The sequence below is a fragment of the Pseudochaenichthys georgianus genome, chromosome 12 (genome assembly GCF_902827115.2).
Source record: "Pseudochaenichthys georgianus chromosome 12, fPseGeo1.2, whole genome shotgun sequence".
In the NCBI taxonomy this organism is placed as follows: Eukaryota; Metazoa; Chordata; class Actinopteri; order Perciformes; family Channichthyidae; genus Pseudochaenichthys; species Pseudochaenichthys georgianus.
The window spans coordinates 12,495,688-12,515,005 of record NC_047514.1 but is presented as its reverse complement, the minus strand read 5'-3'; the positions used below and the strand labels follow the sequence as shown (position 1 = coordinate 12,515,005).

The 19,318-nt window shown below is 40.9% G+C and overlaps 1 long non-coding RNA gene across 1 annotated transcript in view; it reads right to left on the bottom strand.

The window, feature by feature from the left end:
* Nucleotides 1–18,767, bottom strand: part of LOC117456692 (uncharacterized) — a 45,727-nt gene extending 26,960 nt beyond the window's left edge. Inside the window, exon 1 of the long non-coding RNA XR_004553269.1 lies at nt 18,595–18,767. This is a non-coding gene — a long non-coding RNA (uncharacterized lncRNA). The remainder of the gene's footprint in view (nt 1–18,594) is intronic.
* Nucleotides 18,768–19,318: the final 551 nt, after the last annotated feature.

Sequence of the window (19,318 nt, the reverse complement as noted above, 5' to 3'; positions counted from 1 at the left end):
GAAAAAGGGGCAGAAAAGCGCAGGATGGTGCTAAAGAAAAGGAGGGGAGCAGCTAAGATGGAGGAGGAGAGGAGCAGAAGGAAGAGGGGAGGACGAGCAGAGGACAATGTATTGTCTCCTGTTAATATGTAAAAATAACTCTGCTGCTGCTGCTGCTGCCTGGTGGAGGAGCTAACTGGGTCAGAGAATTCCCAGAGAAAGGAGAAGAGAGGGGGAGAGGTATCGTGTTGATTCAGTCTGTGGTATCAGGGTGAAGCAGAAGTCATGGGTTCTCTCTTTCCTATGGCTGTTAGGGCTGAGAGGCATCTCTACCGCGTATCATCATGCATCTATCGATTTATCTATCCGCCTGTATAGCCTCCTCCCATCACCTCCTTTCCCCTGTCCCTAGCTCCTTTGTTTACACCCTCTCTTCCTCCACTAATAAACATAGCCTCTCTCATGTCTGCTCTTGACTTCCACTCTTGCAATGAACCCTGCTCTCTTTCATTATCTCTCTTTATTCCCTCTGTAAATACACATTTATAACAAATCCCACTCAACGATTGAACTCAACTTGGTGTGTAATTCATTGTCAGCTAATCTATTCATAATACAGCATGTAATTAACATGCAATGTGACACATCTTAGACGATAATGATGCTGAAAGTGACTGATAACCTTGCAGGAATAAGAACCGTGTATTAACTCCAGTTATTAAATTGCAGTCTGCATCGTTATGATGGCACAAAATCAGTCACTGGTTAAAGTGATATTGCGTTCTCACAACATGATCCAAAACCAGGATCTAATGAGTTTTTAATTTGGCTAATTTGGAAATTAAATTGCAGCAAAATTGATGTCATGTTACTCAATTAATTTGCCTTGGTTTACGGTCACACGTGTTCCCTCGTCGGTCTCTCCTCTTCCCTTCTGCATTTCCCCCTTATTTTATTTTCATTATGTGTGCATTATCTCCGCTCAATTGGTCTTTGCAAGTTCAGGAAATCTTTTTGTCCACACTTAGATACATAATATACCCTTTAAATACATGCTACTTCTATCTCTGCCTGTATACCTGTCTAAAAGAATAGCATAGCATAGTGCAGCGTAGCATAACATAGCGGTGTACGATACAGTGTACCTAAAATCAGTTTAGCTAAATGTGAGCATATCAACATCCATAAACTTTTATCAAAACTTATATTCATATCTACAGCTCCTACTTTCTTCCAATGTTCAGCCAGCTACCGTTTGTTTAAGAGATTATTTGTTTACACAACCAACCATTTAAACTCATTTCCAATATTCAAGCTATTTTCAGAAGCACCCTTTTTCCCAGTTTCTTTCTCACAGCTTTTTAATCTATGAAATGTAATCCCATGCATCAAATATTTCATGGCCTGCTGTGTTTCTGAGCTTTTACTGTTGCTCCAGCCAACAGCGCGGCTATAAGAGTAACCCATAAACCATACTGGGTCAGCAATTCTGAGCAGTAATTAAAATCTTTATTGATGAAGACTGCTGTAAGCATATCTATTTGTGTCGACTATTCTTCAGCTAATGTACATACAGAATTAGCTGTGTTAGCCACCGCCATACATCTAGAAGACAAATGAATAAAAGAGGGCTGTAGCACAGGTTTCCTCTTGAACTACATACTTCTTTTTGCCTTGGTAAGCTATAATGTCAAACGGTAGTATGCAGATACAGGTTCATTCACAGTAAAGGTCAAGCTCCTGCTGAATAATTTAAGCTTACCTTTACCTCTTTGTCTTTGCATGTTTCTGCTCATTTAGAATCTTTCTCGTTAACTATATGTAGATTATCCAATCTCCACTATGAATTCATACTTTCACGTGCTACTTAAAATGAATCCAGAGCTTAATATGATTAAGAACTCAAGGCCTCGATGGATTAACCTGCAGGTTGGTCCGACATGGGCAGGGCCGCTTCTTGGCCGGCTGACTGGGGGCAACAGAAATAGCTTAAGCTGACTACAGCATATGCACCGCAGCAGTCCTCCATGTCTCTGCATCTAAACCACCTGCTGTATATGCGTTTGAGTACAAAAAACAGATTAATGTGTTTGTGAACTGGGGTGTGATGGCGGCAAGGGTGGTACAGGGTGTTTTATGGAAGAGAAACACTAATGGGTTGAATAACTCACACATGCTTTAATGGTCTTTTTAAACCGAGGGCCCAGTGAGAGTCTATCCTAATGAACATAAAACTCAATATTATGCTTGTCATGTGGAGGCCTAGAGAGAGACACTGCACTACAGTAATGCTACAGTAGATCTTTGACAGCATATAACCACTCAGGGTCACTGAGAGAAAGCACTATGCAGCTCTGGAAGCCTGCTATGGGTTTTTGTGCGTTAGTGGAAAATTGAGAAACGTTGGTTTGTATATTGGCTGTCAGCTGACTATACTGAAGCAATAAGGTCATTGTGAGTTTAAAACTGAAGACAGACATACAGTACACAATTCAAAGCAATATCTTTAGTTGCTATTTGTTAATCCGTGAAATGTAGGTATTTAAAATGACACTTTGTATTTTTTAACAAAATTCATAATCAATCGTTTTTTTAATGCATTTCGAATTTGGTACGCATGGCTTATTATGCAGTATGGAAAAAGTGTCTTTTTAACTATGCTGGGACAATACAAGTGTTTTTCTTTCAGTTTTGCAATGACATTCACAATTATTAAGTTGTGTTTTTCACAATTCTGGAACAACTTCTCCATACTGTAACTGGAAACTGTTATTTCAAGTGTATTTCCTGTTATTTCAACACCTGCATAACTACTTTTTGATTTATCAGGAATTTAGCAAACTGCTACTGTACGGTTCAGACACAAAACAATGATGTGTATTGTTCAGAATCCACTCACTGAGCAGTTTAAAGTCCATGAGCATTACAACAACAATCAAGCCATTTTATGAGTGACCATGAAATTGGTCAGCAAACTGAAATTACTCCATCATTACTGAGACTTTAAAAAAACACTTTTCTTGGAAATTCATCACACATTCCTGAAAACACCAACTCTGAAACACAGTGCTCACAGTTACAGTGTGTGTGTAAATGGAGTTGAAACAGCTAAGCACCAGGCTAGAGAGCGGTCTAAAGTCTGACTTGTACTACACTCACTGAGTGAGAAAAAGTAATTCTGTGCACTATAAAAACGACCTGGTTTACTGACCACATGATTTGAAACAAGGTTTAGATTATACATGCGGCAGTATGGTTAACACCTTATGAGAGAAGGAAACGGGAACTTCTTTATTTAAAATGGATGTGTGGTAGGGCTGCACGATATTGGAAAAAACTGACATTGCGATTTTTTTCCCCCCTGCGATATGAAAACATACAGGAATTGAAGAAAAGACCGTTTTTTTTCCCCGCAAACCATCATTTCTTGAACTTTAATGCTATACAATTGGTATTTTTTTAACTATATTTAACCGGGTGAAGGATTTTAGTCACGGACGTCTGGATCTTAAGTTATCAGAGCAACAAGCTGAGCTAGCTCGGTTAGCAGCGCCGAACTGCCCTGGAGAAACACATGAAACGACTTTATTCAGTGTTTTTACCTTTAATCACCGGGTCCGTTTGCTTTGGAGATTTGATTGTGATTGGTGGTTTGCTATGTCACTCACTCAAGTACCCCTGACATGAGAGCCGGCCGCGCAAGTTTTCCTTTTATAGCAAGCAGCAAAATAATTGTAACATGACGTGTTTGAGTTAATTTGCCTACTTAAAAGTCCCTTCTTTTTTTTTAAATCGCACATCCACGGGATGTGAATATCGCGCATGCCGCAATTATCGTCACGGCACGATATATCGTGCAGCCCTAATGTGTGGTAAAAGTATTTCTACAGTGTTGTTTTGAAAGTCGGAATAAAAACATTGCTGCATATGTGTTGTGCCTTTCTGTATTCAACACATTTAAATACAACATATAAAACATTGTTAAACTGCTGCAGTCTAGCCACGCAAACGAAAACAGAACATTGCCATCATAAAATACTGAACTTGGTATAGCAGCAGGCACAGGCAAAACATCATTATGAAGGTTACGGTAGTTCTGGACTGGCAGTGTACAACTTATAAGATGCCAAATCAGGCTTTTGAACTGCCAATATCACCCCAAAACAAACAGCTCAGTTAGCTAAGGTAGTGCCACCAATTAAAAAGAAGCACCATCAAAAAGGTCACGAATCAGTGTTGCAGTGATGAAGTTATCCTGCATGATGCAAACTAAGCGATGACAGTATAGGATGCATCAATATTATCTCACGTTGAAAATTCATCACTGTAAATAATATAAAAATGGTCTCGCTTGTGAACCACAACACATTGCAATTGTGGATGAAGCCCCCTCCTTTTGACCTTCTGCTAAAGATCAGGGCTTGAAGCAGGATGCATTTTAATAAAACACTGGAGTGAATCCACGTGAGAAGTAGGACACTGCCGGAGAACCTGTCGTCCCCCGAGTGCTGCTTTCTCTTTCCCTCCCACTATAATAACCACATATTGCGCAACTGAATTTATCTAAAAGGAAAAATTGCTTAACCTGAATTCCCTTGTGCCGATTAAGATCACCAAATAAAGATCCTGTTCCTGGAAAAAGAGCTGTGGGGAAAGTATCCTCACTAAGACAGGATGAACAGGATAATCACGGCTAATTCAATGTGTCTGAGCTGATTTTGTGCACCTTTAAATTTCATTTATAAATCTAAAATTTGGAATATAGCTGGCCTCTTGCTTGTTGTGTCCATTACAGTCAGCAGTAATGCACCTTGCTTTTTGGAAATGACCCTAAGGGGAAGTTTCCTTCTGAAGGGCGTGCAGCTCTGCCAGTGAAGGGAAGTGGCTAAGACAACCCCTTTCTACACTTTAATACCCAAAAGTCATTGTCTGCTTCTCTCTAAGCAGATTACATCTTCTCGATATCTTTTAGCAACTTAAGTTTTGCAGATAGCTGTGCAGTGTTGCATGCCAGAGGAAATCAAATCCTGGCATGGACTCCCAATTAACTAGAGCCTCCACCTGCATCGCTCAACATCGTATTTCACTTCATTATGCAAACATAGTCCGAGTTTCTTTCTGCCTACCTATTGCTTTTCTGTAACACAAACATTGCATAAATATGACAGTTTGTGTTGTAAAGGGACGAGTTTCACTACTAAAGCAATTCCTAGTCCCACTTGAATCCATTATCCTCCCAAATACCAAGGCCTGTGGCACTCCAACGAATGCAATTACAACATAGCACTTTATTCAAATGCAATACCCATCCTACAACAGGGTGTATGCAGGAATCCTGAAGTCAGATGTAACCCCTTTTAAGACCTTTTTTAAGACCCTTTCCATACATTTTAAGACCTCATTGCCACTTGGAGTTTTAACCGGTTACATTGGCGACACACTTTACCTCACATTGACTATACAGTATTGATTGTCCTTCCTCCTTATCTTCCAGCCATTTGGACGCAAACTTGCATTTCCCCATAACGATGTTGCTTAACAACCGGCGTAAACGGACCTTCGTGCGCTATCAAGCAGTGAGCGTGCGATGTCCTGTTCAGATGACGTCAAACCCAACGGGATGCCATCAATAAACTACACAGAATCACACTGCACACCTACGCAATGATTACATTCAGGCAGACTGTAGAACACAACCTCTTTGGACAATTTATATACTTATTGAAAACAAGCTACTAAATGTAATACCTTGGAAAAAGCCCTTTAATACTTTTTAATAGCCTTCATTTTCGCTAAATTGATTTATCAACTTTTAATACTTTTTAAGACCCCGCGGACACCCTGTACAATCTGAAATTGTGTATTTTTAAACAAATTCAAGTGGTCCAATTTATCACAGATATATGGTCGGTTAAATATTCAAACTTACTAAGCCAGAATACTCATTCTACGGTATCTTAATCGCAGCAAAGCATGAAAGTTACGGCATAAAAGTAATATAAACATTTTTACGCAAGACACATTTATAGTTTAGGTTAACACTGAGGACTAACATGACAGGACACTCAACAATGTAGCAGCCAATGAGAGATCAAGCTTTTCAGTGTCTAAGTAATGCAATACAGATGTGATTCTTAAATTGACAAACTTAAAGCAATTCAAAACAAAGACAATCATTATTAACTTGAGGATTTCGTCACCATTGAAACAAATATGCCCAATTTAATATAAAGGTCAGTAATGTTCTCAAGAGTACAAGCGATCAGATCAAAGTTTGATGCAAAGGGCAACAACTGAGCTACACAACACGCATCATTTCACTAGTTACAGACGATAAACCTCAGCACCCATTGAATGCACATTTTAATCAAATAGTCCATGTTATGAGTAACAAAATATATTAGACCTCAGAGTATGTGATTACATCATTATTAACTAAAAAGCTCTTTCCTCTCGCAGGATACAAGGAAACCCACGAGGGAGGGTCTTTGTCTACGCTTTGGGAGAAGTTTCCTGATGGCTTTATAACAATGTTTTGATGTAAACTCCAGTATGCATATGACTTCAGGGAGAAACAGCACCTCAGCAGATTACAAAGCGATGGAGACATATTTCTCTTTGATTAAATAGCACGAGGGTCTTTGTTTCGTAATCTTTCCCAATAGCAGCTTATGCAACAGCAGCCCCAAATGACATCACGCCTGTTTAGCAGCTCTACCCTGGCTTCATTTTGTATTTACTGATAACTAAAGGGCCATATATTAGACCTCTTTGTATCACTTATGAGCAGTGGCCCAGTTCGCAGAGCCTGACTGCTTGTTCCACACACTGATCTCTAGCTGAGGTGACTAAGCCTTTACTGTCGGAGCTCTCAGGCGTTGCAACTTCTTGCAAAGAGCTCCGGCAACCGAGATCATGACACCGTATCACTGTAATGTGACTGGGTCAGAGGAGATTTGGAACAGAATGAGGGGTGTTACAGGGATGCTGGCAGACACTGGTAAGCCTTCTCGGGGTGTCGTTGTGTCTCTAGCTCAGTGAGTCATCTGTGAAGGAAGGTGTCCACTTGATAAGCACAATGGCATGCCCACACTCGTTCAGGCTGAAGGCTAGAAAAGTGATGCAAGAGGTTAGAGTCAGTGCCAGTCTGACGGTGCCATAGAGCCTGATGTGTGTGTTTGCTGAAGTTTAACTTGGAAATTGACTTCTCTGCGAGTTACCTATCAAAACTAAACCTGTCAGTTTCCAATCATGGCACCATTTTCGTTCCAGCTTGCCTGATGGGTTTACTCCATTATTGTTCTGTCTTGGGCATGGATGACACAATGTAGAGAGCTATGTACAGTAGTAGCTGTTGCAATATAGCGCTAATGAGCTGTGGAGAGAAAAAAGTCAGTGAGTATAATATGTGTCTATATTCCAATACAAAATGCATTACTGAATTCTTACAAAAAAGTATCAAATCAGTTTTAGTCGACTGTCATTGGAGGCAGTCGCAATTTCTACAGGCTCGCACTACCTGTTAGCATCTGGCATCTGTTAGCATCTAGCTCTCCTGCTTACAAACTTTTAGCCATCCCTGCTTATACAAGTAGTAGTTTTAGTTGTCTGCGATCTGCCGAGGCCTACTCCCACCTGTCGAGTACGGCTGTACTGAGGTGTTTTTCCTCCGGAGACGTTGCGAAGAGACGGAGTGGATCCACGCTTCGGGCTTGGCCTGCTTCCACCGGGCGTGTGCTGCTGTGCGGAGGAGGATTGTACCACCGCTGGGGCCTGCTTTCCACCTGTCCTGGTTCTGCTGTTGCAGAAGCCTGATACCACAGAGGGTCCGGAGCGCTTCCACACTGCTGTTTTCGCCTGTCCTTTGATGCTGTGCTGATTTTGCTCCAGGAACATCATGGATACTGTGTGCTGGTCTGGGGAAATGGCCCATATCGGGATTCTGCTGTGCCTGTTAACTGTTTTGGACTATGAGAAGATCTCTAGTCATTCTGAGAAGACTACTGGATTCAGGTCTGTTCTGCCACCCGCAGTGGGAATCCCCTGCAAAGGTTTGGATGTGTTGCTCAAACAATTACCGGTTGCCTTGTCACAGACAATCTGCTCGACAAAATATGTTTGTCTTTTTTGTTTCCCTGCGATGATGGTTCTTCAGGACTGCTTCTTAAGCTCTAATCACACTCTCGCAGGCTTTTCCGGTGTTTCTAAATTAGATGTCGTTTAAGAGGAAAAGATGCCTGGTTTTGTTGTTGTTATTACTGTCAGGAAATGTACAACCTAACCCTGGTCCGCCCAGTAGTAGTAGTCAGATCGCTACTCCTGCTGATTTTAAAGCTAGGTCTGGGTTGGGTTTCATCCACTTGAATGTGCGCAGTCTGTTAGGTAAACTAGATTTTGTCCGTATCTGGGCAAGCTCAACTGACGCTGACGTCATTGTTTTATCAGAAACATGGCTAAACAAATCTATTTTGGCCTCTGACATTGCCTTAAATGGTTTTAATGTGTATCGTACCGACTGGCCTAATAAAAAGGTGGTGGCGTTGCCATTTATGTTAAGAATAAGTTCAGTGTAACCATATTAGTTTCCAAATCGATCAGTAAGCAATTTGAATTTTTAGCCATAAATATAGAAGTGGCAAAGGGTCAACAGGTCATGGTAGTGAGTTGTTACAGACCCCCCTCAGCTGTCAAAGACTCCTTGTCTTCACTAGCAAATCTTTTATCACAACTAGACTACGAGGAAATAGTGCTACTTGGAGATTTTAACTGGGACTGGTTAACTGCAGTGTCAGAGGATTTTAAAAACCTCTGTATCTCTTTGAATGTTACTCAGATTGTGGACAGTCCTACTCGCCCAAATATTAAGTCCCCTAATAAATCCTCCCTAATTGATCTCATTTTAACTAATGTTCCCCATAAATATTCATCTGTGGGAGTATTTGCAAATGATCTGAGTGATCACTGTGTTGTAGCCACAATTAGGGACACTAAGGTCCAAAAGGTTAAACCTCGCATTATCATCAAGAGAGACATAAAACATTTTGTGGAGCAGGGTTTTGTGCATGATCTGTTTGATTTTGATTGGGGTAAAATCGATCTGTGTGCTGATGCATGGTCTTATTTTTATCTTGATTTTATGGAGATCATTGATAGACATGCACCCCTGCGTAAATTTAGAGTAAAAGGACGAGACAATTCTTGGTTTTCTGCTAATCTGTCCAGTCTCCTTCATGAGGCACACAAGGCATGGGCAAAGGCTAGGAAATCAGGCTCAGAGGTAGAATGGCTGCATTTTAGGCAGCTAAGAAATAGCTTCACTTCACATATCAAAAGTGCTAAATCAAAGTACTATCTGTCAGTAACCACAAATAATCTGAATAATCCTGGAAAATGTTGGAAAGCCATTAAATCGTTATCCACCGGCGATATCCGTAATGAGCTACCTCCGTGCATTACCACAGCATCTGGCACTATATCGGACAGGGCTACTATGCTAAATTGCTTTAATGAGCATTTTGTGTCCTGCGGTTCTCTATTTGATTCTGTCACTAACTCTGCTTCTGTGAACACTACAGTATGTGACTCTGAAAAACGTGTGTTGGAAAACCCTTTTAGTTTTACCCCTTTTACTGTTGATGTTGTTCATGAAGCTTTAACCAAGTTAGATCCTAAGAAACCGGCTGGCCCGGACAACGTAGAACCTTTCTTTTTAAAGATAGCTGCAGATTTTATTGCTCCACCTCTCACTACTCTTTTTTACCTCTCCCTCAGCACTAACACAATTCCAAAATTGTGGAAGTCAGCGTATGTCCTGCCTTTGCTAAAAGGAGGGGAGGCCACCTTATTAAATAACTATATGCTAAGGTTCTTGAATGCTTAGTGAGTGAACAGGTAAAGGTGTTTTTATGTACAAATGACATCCTGTCTAAACATCAGTCAGGCTTCAGAAAGCAACACAGCACCATCACTGCCACAATGAAAGTGGTGAATGATGTGGCGAGTATTTTAGATAATAAGCAGAGTTGTGCAGCTCTATTTATTGACCTGTCCAAAGCGTTTGATACCGTCGATCATCGCATTTTAAAGCAGAGGCTCGCCAGTATAGGCTTATCCTGCCATGCAGTGGGGTGGTTTGTAAACTACCTCTCTGAAAGGTCCCAATGTGTTCATTTTGATGGGCTGTCTTCTGAGTAGTTGAACATTGCAAATGGTGTTCCCCAAGGTTCTGTTTTAGGTCCACTTTTATTCTCCATCTACATCAACAGTTTAGGTGAAAATGTGGATGAAGCTACTTTACATTTTTATGCGGACGATACCGTGATGTACTGTGCAGGTCCCTCCATTAAGGAGGCTGGTGTTAAATTACAGGCTGTTTTTAACATTATTCAGACTCGGCTCTCTGAACTAAAGCTTCTTTTAAATGTTGAGAAAACCAAGGTAATGCTCTTTTCTAAAGCTAAAAAAACACCAGAGCCTGTTTTAGATATTGTAACTACGCAAGGAATAAAACTTGAAGTGGTTACCTGTTACAAATACCTAGGTATCTGGCTTGATGATTGTCTCACTTTTAAACTTCATGTCAATAACCTGCTTAAAAAGCTGAGGGTTAGGCTAGGTTTCTTCTACAGAAACAAGTCCTGTTTCTCGCTTGAGGCCAGGAAAAGGCTAGTCACTGTGACCTTTTTACCTGTGCTGGACTATGGGGATCTGGTCTATATGAATGCACCTGCCAATTGCCTGGTCAAGTTAGATGCTGCGTATCACAGTGCACTGAGATTTGTGACAAACTGTAAAGCATTAACCCATCATCACTGTACCCTGTATGCAAGGGCTGGTTTGCTTTCACTAACTGCACGGAGGCTCAGTCACTGGTACATTTTATATACAAAGCTTAGGGAAACTTCCATCTTATATCTGCTCCCTGATCTCACGGAGAATTGTAAGTGGCTACTGCCTGAGATCGAATGCTGTGGTTTTATTAAATGTGCCAACTGCTAGGACTGTCTTAGGGAAGACAGCTTTTAGATGTGCAGCTCCTCTGTCTTGGAGTAGTCTGCAAATGAAATGGAAACTGAACAATCTGGTGCCACTAAATGTTTTTAAAGCTCGATTGGATGCTAGTCAATCAGAAACTATTGGTACCTGTTTATGTGGATAATTATGTAAATGATGCTGTATGATGTCCTTTTGTTGTTCTATTTATGTTTCATGTGGAACTACTTGAGCAGGTCTCCCTTGAAAAAGAGATCAATGATCTCAATGGGATTTATCTGTATAAATAAAGGTTTGAAATGAATTGAAAACATCTCATGGTAGCCTCTACACGACCAAGTTGTTTTAGAGTGCATTAAATGTTTTTGCACTGTTCTTAAAAACACTTCTTATTTACCAAGCTTTTTTTCTTCATATTATTATTTACTTTATTTAAATATTTAATAGTGTATTTTTCATGTGGGTCCCACTCCCCACCACCTACACATAAAAGCCACAACTGCAAAACGTTTGCAATGCATCCTCTGAGGCAAGTGGTAGAACGGAAATGTGTGAAGCCATATGAACTAAAAATATAAATCGGAAAATGTTATGGCTCAAATAAAATAACAAAAAACCCTGACATGCATTTGACATTACGAGCTGGAGACAAAAAGCCATGTGATGTTCTGATTCTGGATTTCTTTCTTTTTTTAAACCTACACCTTGTTAAGGTTAAGGAAATGTTTTATTATAAAGGTGACATTTTCACACACACACACACACACACACACACACACACACACACACACACACACACACACACACACACACACACACACACACACACACACACACACACACACACACACACACACACACACACACACACACACACACACACACACACACACACACACACACACACACACACACACACACACACACACACACACACACACACACACACACACACACACACACACACACACACACACACACCACACACACACACACACACACACACACACACACACACACACACACACACACACACACACACACACACACACACACACACACACACCACTTCAGGGGACATTACATTGACGTACATGCATTTCCTGGAGACTTACCCTAACCTTAACCATCACCAACACGAGTCCCCACACGTGACTGTGTAAACAGATTTAGGTCCCCACAAGTATAGTAATGCTAGGCCACACACACACAGCTGAGTGGTGGCTGTGCGTTGGAAAGTCAGGCTGACAATGATGTGTGTGTTGGAGTGAGACGATGATGTGGCTCCAAAAGATCTCAGGAGAAATATGGTAAAGCATCCCTGCAAGTGCTATACTGCTCACAGGCGTTTCTGTGTGTGTGTGTGTGTGTGTGTGTGTGTGTGTGTGTGTGTGTGTGTGTGTGTGTGTGTGTGTGTGTGTGTGTGTGTGTGTGTGTGTGTGTGTGTGTGTGTGTGTGTGTGTGTGTGTGTGTGTGTGTGTTTCTCTTTATCCCCATCCTCTGCAAGCGCAACAAACATGGATGGATACACCTCAGTAGCTCCGAGTAGCTCAGTGTGTCTATATACATCTTTTATTCAAACATAATGATATCAGTTTGTTATCATTTATACTGCACATCATTATATATTTAATTTCACCATGTTTCAGGATTAACACCTAGTTCCTAGTAGTTTTCGGCTTACTGACAGAGGCCATTTTGTATGCAGTTCTTTTTCATCTTATTGATGTGCCGTGCAATTGGCAACATTTTATACTTAAGGATAGTATCAAATACTCAAGTATATACTTAAGTGATGAGGTTAGATACCATTGGCAACTAAGGAGAACAGTAGGCATTGAAGAAGAAGTAATGAAGAGGTAACATATTCACGTCACAATACACCGTATTTCAGCAACAGCAGTGCAATATAATTGTGTCAATAACATGCGGCTCTGCAGAGATATGCACTCTGTGATCCTCTTTTACTAGTACACGTGTCAGTGTGGGCTGCTCTGTGTGTGTGTGTGTGTGTGTGTGTGTGTGTGTGTGTGTGTGTGTGTGTGTGTGTGTGTGTGTGTGTGTGTGTGTGTGTGTGTGTGTGTGTGTGTGTGTGTGTGTGTGTGTGTGTGTGTGTGTGTGTGTGTGTGTGTGTGTGTGTGTGTGTGTGTGTGTGTGTGTGTGCAGTGGGGAGAGACTAGAATCCCATAAATCCTACTTTATTAGATAAACTTCCTAATCAGATAAAGAAATCTCACACGCCCCCGTGCACACTCACATAAAGAGACCCACAGAGCATCTCACTGATAATCTCCATTACCAATTACGGGGTAATACGCCACAGCTTAACATGAAAGCAGCAATTAATCTGCTAACACTGGTCACTGGGTCAGAGAGAGAATATCTCCTGCAGCAAAAGTATCATTGAGATATTTTATTTTGAGTGAAAGTGAAGTAAACATTTTCCTCATTTCTCCAGAGATGCAATTCCAATATGAAGGGTTTAAAAAAAAAAAAAAATCGTATTTCCATGTATTGCCTGTGTTCTTAAACCAGTGTGGAGGACTCTTGTGGGTTTCTTCAAAGCGGCAAAAATGCGTGCCTTAGATTGGTCAAATTGAGACCGAATTGCCTGCAGTTCTTTGTAAAAAAAGATGTTGGAGTATAACCCTAAAGAATGGTGCGAGGAATGCTATTTAGTATATCTATACCGTTTGAATATGTTCTTCTTTGGATTGAAAAACAATTAAATCCACCAGTTTTTAGCACTTTTTGGTTTGCCAAATAGAGCAGATTAAGCTGGATTATATGTTTTAAAAAAAACTACCACAAACAGACGCTACCAACCAAAACAAGAGCTGGCAGTAAAGATGAATGCAGACTTAACACTGACAAATGCCAAAGCACATCACATCACACTGCAACAAACAGCATTCACTTTGTATACACTGCTACCAATACAGTTTACTATCACTATGTAAGTGAGTATTTCTCTGTTAAATAGTTATCCTCACAGTACAGGTTATCATATCATAAATAAAGTAAAAACACCATTATGTTTGGAGGAAGAAAAGAAAAACATCCATGTACAACCACAGTCATTATAAGCAACTGCCTTGCTCAACGGCTTGGACAGTGTTTTGGTGCAACCAAATGAGTTAACCCATACTTGGATCCACGCTGGAAAGCTTCCAGCCTCAGTCCAAACACGGTCTGCTGGCTTTGAATAAATAGCCCGATCTTCTGGGAAGTATGCATGAGGGCAAGCTATGGTTTCCCTGATCTAAGCTCTTTTTGATGCAGTAAGCAGAGCTGGGACATTGGAGGAAGGGAATAGGGGAAGGGTGTGTGTGTGTGTGTGTGTGTGTGTGTGTGTGTGTGTGTGTGTGTGTGTGTGTGTGTGTGGTGTGTGTGTGTGTGTGTGTGTGTGTGTGTGTGTGTGTGTGTGTGTGTGTGTGTGTGTGTGTGTGTGTGTGTGTGTGTGTGTGTGTGTGGTGTGTGTGTGTGTGTGTGTGTGTGTGTGTGTGTGTGTGTGTGTGTATCTCTCCATTCACTCATTCAGTCTAAATATATGTGCATACTGCATGCAGGTCATACTTTTTGCTAAAAACCAGAGACATGCACAATTCTGAATATTGTGATAATAATAACTAAATAATTTATCCAAACCCCGGATTTATACTAACATTAAGGGAGCAGTTACACTGTCTTTGTTTCGTTTAGTTTTTTTAAGAACTTGGATTGTGGATTGTGCACACCACAACAAGAGTGTAACGCAAAGATGAACACTATTCCTGATACAGGTATTTACTATTTTTTAAACATTATTTTTCCTTCAGCCTGAGTAGGATAAAAGTACTTTTTCTCAATTCTTAGAACAGGGATTCTGTGTAAACCACATCAAGGGGTTTACAATGCCATCTGGTGCAATTTCCCTTGTTATAAAAAATGTCAATATTTGGGTTTCAATTCTTTGTTCAAAGATGATAAACTCACTCAGCTGCATGTCATTGGTTCTTCATGAGCCTCACTAATTAGAAAAAAAGGCTAACAATGATTTAAATATTTATTTCTCAATTTCGGAGGGGAAAAAAACAACCTTTGATAAACTGGCAAAATAACGCACAAAAAGGAAGTTTAATTGTTGTACCTGCAAATGTAGCTATTTCATTCTTTGTCAACTTATCATTTACAAAGGATATACTTCTTATATGAAAATGTCATATTCCTTACACAACGGCAAAGTTCAAGTTAACAGTGACTTGAGAAACCAACCCGTGAACAGTTCATTTTAAGGTTCAGAGTTTGTGTGGAGTGGTTCAAGCTGTGGTGCAGGACACCTTACATGGCCATCTCTCACACTCTCTGCCTCTGTCTGTCCGTCTCTCCCTCTTTGTTTCCCCCCCTCACTGTCTGTCTCCCCCTCTCTCTCATCTATGTCACTCGGAGCTATTCCTGGGTTCCACACTGAGGTGAAAGGAAACAGGAACGGCTGCTGTGAATGTTGGTCGCAGCGTTTCTCTCTTCCTCTTGTTATACACACGCACAGTCAATATTCCTGTGTTGATAGCTATGTTCTTCAGCCAGTTGGGAACGTGCTTCCTCTTTAAACATGATTGTGTGACGCAAGCCATTCTTGTCTGTGCAGATGGAATGTTGTGGGAGTGTGTGTGCATGTGTGTTATTTGCATGTGTGCTTGTCAAACAACACAGCTTAAAATGAGATATGGTCAGCGGGATGGATCTGAGTCAGCAGTGTGCAGATGGGTCCTTTTTTACTGCCATGTGGAGGAATATTTAAAAACAGCAGCACACTCTCTGCTATCTGCCCTTTTGTTCAGGCTCCCCTGCACCAAAGCACCACTGGGACTCCCCCAACTCCCCGTTGTGCTTACTGGATCCTTGGCAGCCAGCTGCCACACCGACCAATTAGGAAAGCTTTTACTAAAGCTCCAGCCAATTGGATTAGTGCTACATTTCCTTGCGAGAAGAGACTCTAAATGTGCTGCTGTATGCTAGAATATGAGAACTAGTGGGCAGAGTCCTGTTTCGCTGATAGGCACGGGCACCAGAATACACTCGCTGCAGTAGGAAGAGACATGTTGTGATGCTACTGTGGGTCCTTTGCGGCTGAGTTTGTGTAATTGAGAGGATAGAAACCAAGGACATAACATAAAGCTAACCAGAACCAATGCAGCCAAGACACCCCGCTACTCCAAGGCATCGAGATACTTGCACACAGATGGGTTTGCAGAAAAAAGGCTCAACATGCAGAGGTGACAGCAAACGACAATGGGAGGAGGACAAACCTGAGAATTCAAAAGGACAGTGACCCAAGAGTTTATTTTGTTTACATAACACTGTTACTCCTCCTGACGGATATTTTCTCCCGTTAAATGTTTTTGGAAGAATCTTCTCTTAATCAGATTCAAAGATCTAAAAGATAGCTGGTGATGTGCCGTGCAAATTGTAAAACCGTTTAAGGGAAATAGGTGATTTTGGGCTATACAAACAACACTGATTATATTTGACTGGAAAATAAATGAAATACTGTTTGTTTACCTTACTAAATGTGAAAGAGACTTTCTGGTTTGGGGCTGTTTTCAATTAAATGCTCAGTGTACCTGTCGCCAGTTCTCATGTGTCCTTAATCTGGGCCAAACTAATTTCCATTATTGGAAATTAAATACATTTTCAAATCTATTGACCAATACTAATCAACTTTGTTTAAATCACATGTTTGAAACGAGGATCAAACAACAACATCTAAATATAGGATGGTGAAAGCCCTACTTTATATAGAACACATCTAATCAGGTCTCCCTTGAAAAAGAGATCTATGATCTCAATGGGACCAATCTGGTTAAATAAAGGTTTGAAATGAAATGAAATGAAATCATTCTTATAGAGCTTGATCTTTTATGGTGTTTTGTGTGCAATTCTGAAAGTAAACTCAACATAAATAATGCACTAAATCAAGACATGAAATCTCTGTCTGTCCTAACCGATAAAGGGTGTACCACATGATCCAAAAGGAATGCAGAGACATTGTTATCTTAAAGAAAAAAATACTGAGAGAGACAAAGACAGATTGTGCATCTTGTTCGAACAACACACGCTCGCTCTCTCCCTCCTTCTCATCCTCTTATCTCATCGATACTGATAGAGAGTTCACTGCCAAGTCAATGCTTACGAGAAAGAGTCTGTGACAGTGCTCATGGGGGCCTGGAGCTTACACACACGACCGCACAGGTACACGCACACACACTTTCTCAACCGCCCCTATCCCTGCTACTTTGTCCATCACAAAAAAGGGACACTAATACACACAGGAAAATAAAAATCCTTGAAATACACACAGAAGCAAGGATGTAAATACATCTCTGACAAAGTCCACTGTATGCAGCACAAGAGGAGCATTATATGGGTGTAACAAGCAACAACCAAAAGTCTGTTTTCACTCTATAAATCAACTCTAAGGGCTGGGCATTAAAACAAAGACACCCCACATTTCTATCTAAGCAATGCAGGTGTGGCTGAGTGTGAAAGACACCTCCTGCACATGAAACAGGGTGGAGCAGGGTGGAGGAAACTAAAATAACGCAAAGGCAACAAGCCATTAGTCAAGGAAACCACGGAGCACAAAGAGCTGATACTAAAACCAGCACTGAGCAATGAGAAGAACTAGAGAACAACGTTTAGTCAATGAGTACAATAACAACCTCATTCAAAATGAAATGAGTAAAGCTACAAAAAAACCCGCTATTTCAGCACCAAGAACAGCTGTTTGGAGAGTTTTGCATAGTGCACAGGCTTGTGCAAAGACCTTTGTACACTGTCAAACTGAATTGCGAGTTGTTGGTGTTGGTTTACAACTACAGGTTTGGGTAAGGCAACAAGCTGGTTCAGCAAGACAGGACTGAGGGCAGTTTAGCATTTCTTGCACTGTCATTTTTTTTAATCCCCCACACACACGAGTGCACACGCACACAGAAAACACCCACACAAAACAGAGAACGTTGATGTATTACAAAGAAAAAACCCTCAATGATGAAACAGGATGCTTCATTAACTGGTGGTTCCCTAAAACAGTACCCTAAAAAGGGGACATGAAAGAATACTGAAAAACAACGTTAAAAAGATAGGTAATATTAAGTTAAAAAACAACAGCAAATTAACTAGCAGGAACAAGAAGGTATAGGGGAATATTTTTTTGATAAAACACACCTCAATGTGTTTATGAAAGATCTATATCTCGCAGCACAGTGCGGAAGTGGGGATTAGACACCTGCTATAGAAGATGAGTTACAGTTTAACCGCTCATTGCAGTGTAATCTTCGCGGAATAATCTATCCTCCGCAAACATTTACTGAAACATTGTAGCCTCACAACATGAGGAACGTGTACGTTGTATCAAGTGTGGTAAAGAAGTTCTTCTTTTAGTTTATGCTACGGGGGAAAAGCGAAAGCAAGTCTGATAAGGAAACAATAAAACAGAGCAGTATAACTTCCCAACGGAGAACACGCAAATGATCAAAGCTCCTGCCGGTAGAATGTTCACTCTCGGGGTGACAGCGCTGAACATGCGGGGAAACCCTCAGAAAACGTCAGAACAAATCAGAAAGAAAATATCAACCAACTTACGGTGTTAGCAATAAACTGTTGATAGTCCGTCACTGCTATTATCAACATAGAGAAATCCAAATAGGCAAAAAAATCCGAGTTCAATCCGAGAAACTAGCGCGCCGGTGTGAGCTGTCACTGTGCAGCCGCAGCGAGCAGAAGTCACACTGCATGTGACAACCGGGGAAGCGAGCCCGGAGCCGCCTGCTGGTTTCTCCTCACACAAGACACGAGAACGAAGGCGAGAGATCCCAAGAGATGAATGGAGGGAGGAGTGCGCATGCGCGGACGGGGTCGATTCATTCCGGTGGAGTAGGTCTGTGAGAAGAAGGCATACACATAGCAGGGCGACCGCAATCCACTTATTTATTTCATCTAGCACTTTTATTTATTTTTCTGAGCAGGCATTTGGATTGAACAGAAATGTGACGTTGGGATACACAACTGCAGACACATAGGGTAACATGGTGTTAGGTTACACCTAATTTAATAAATGCAGCAGAACAAATTGCCTATTGATTATCTTACCCTCAATTAACAAGTCAATATTTTTTTCAGATGGATCTTTAATCAATCTTTTGGTTGAAATAGCTTAGTGACATTGTCCCTAACAAGTTTCCCAGAGTGCTTATTTTTGACAAAACTCAATGATGATTCATTCACAGCGATGTTAGTCAGAGAAAAACAGCAAATGTTCACATTTGAAAAGCTGAGTAGAGTTTGTTATTATTACTTCATACATGAG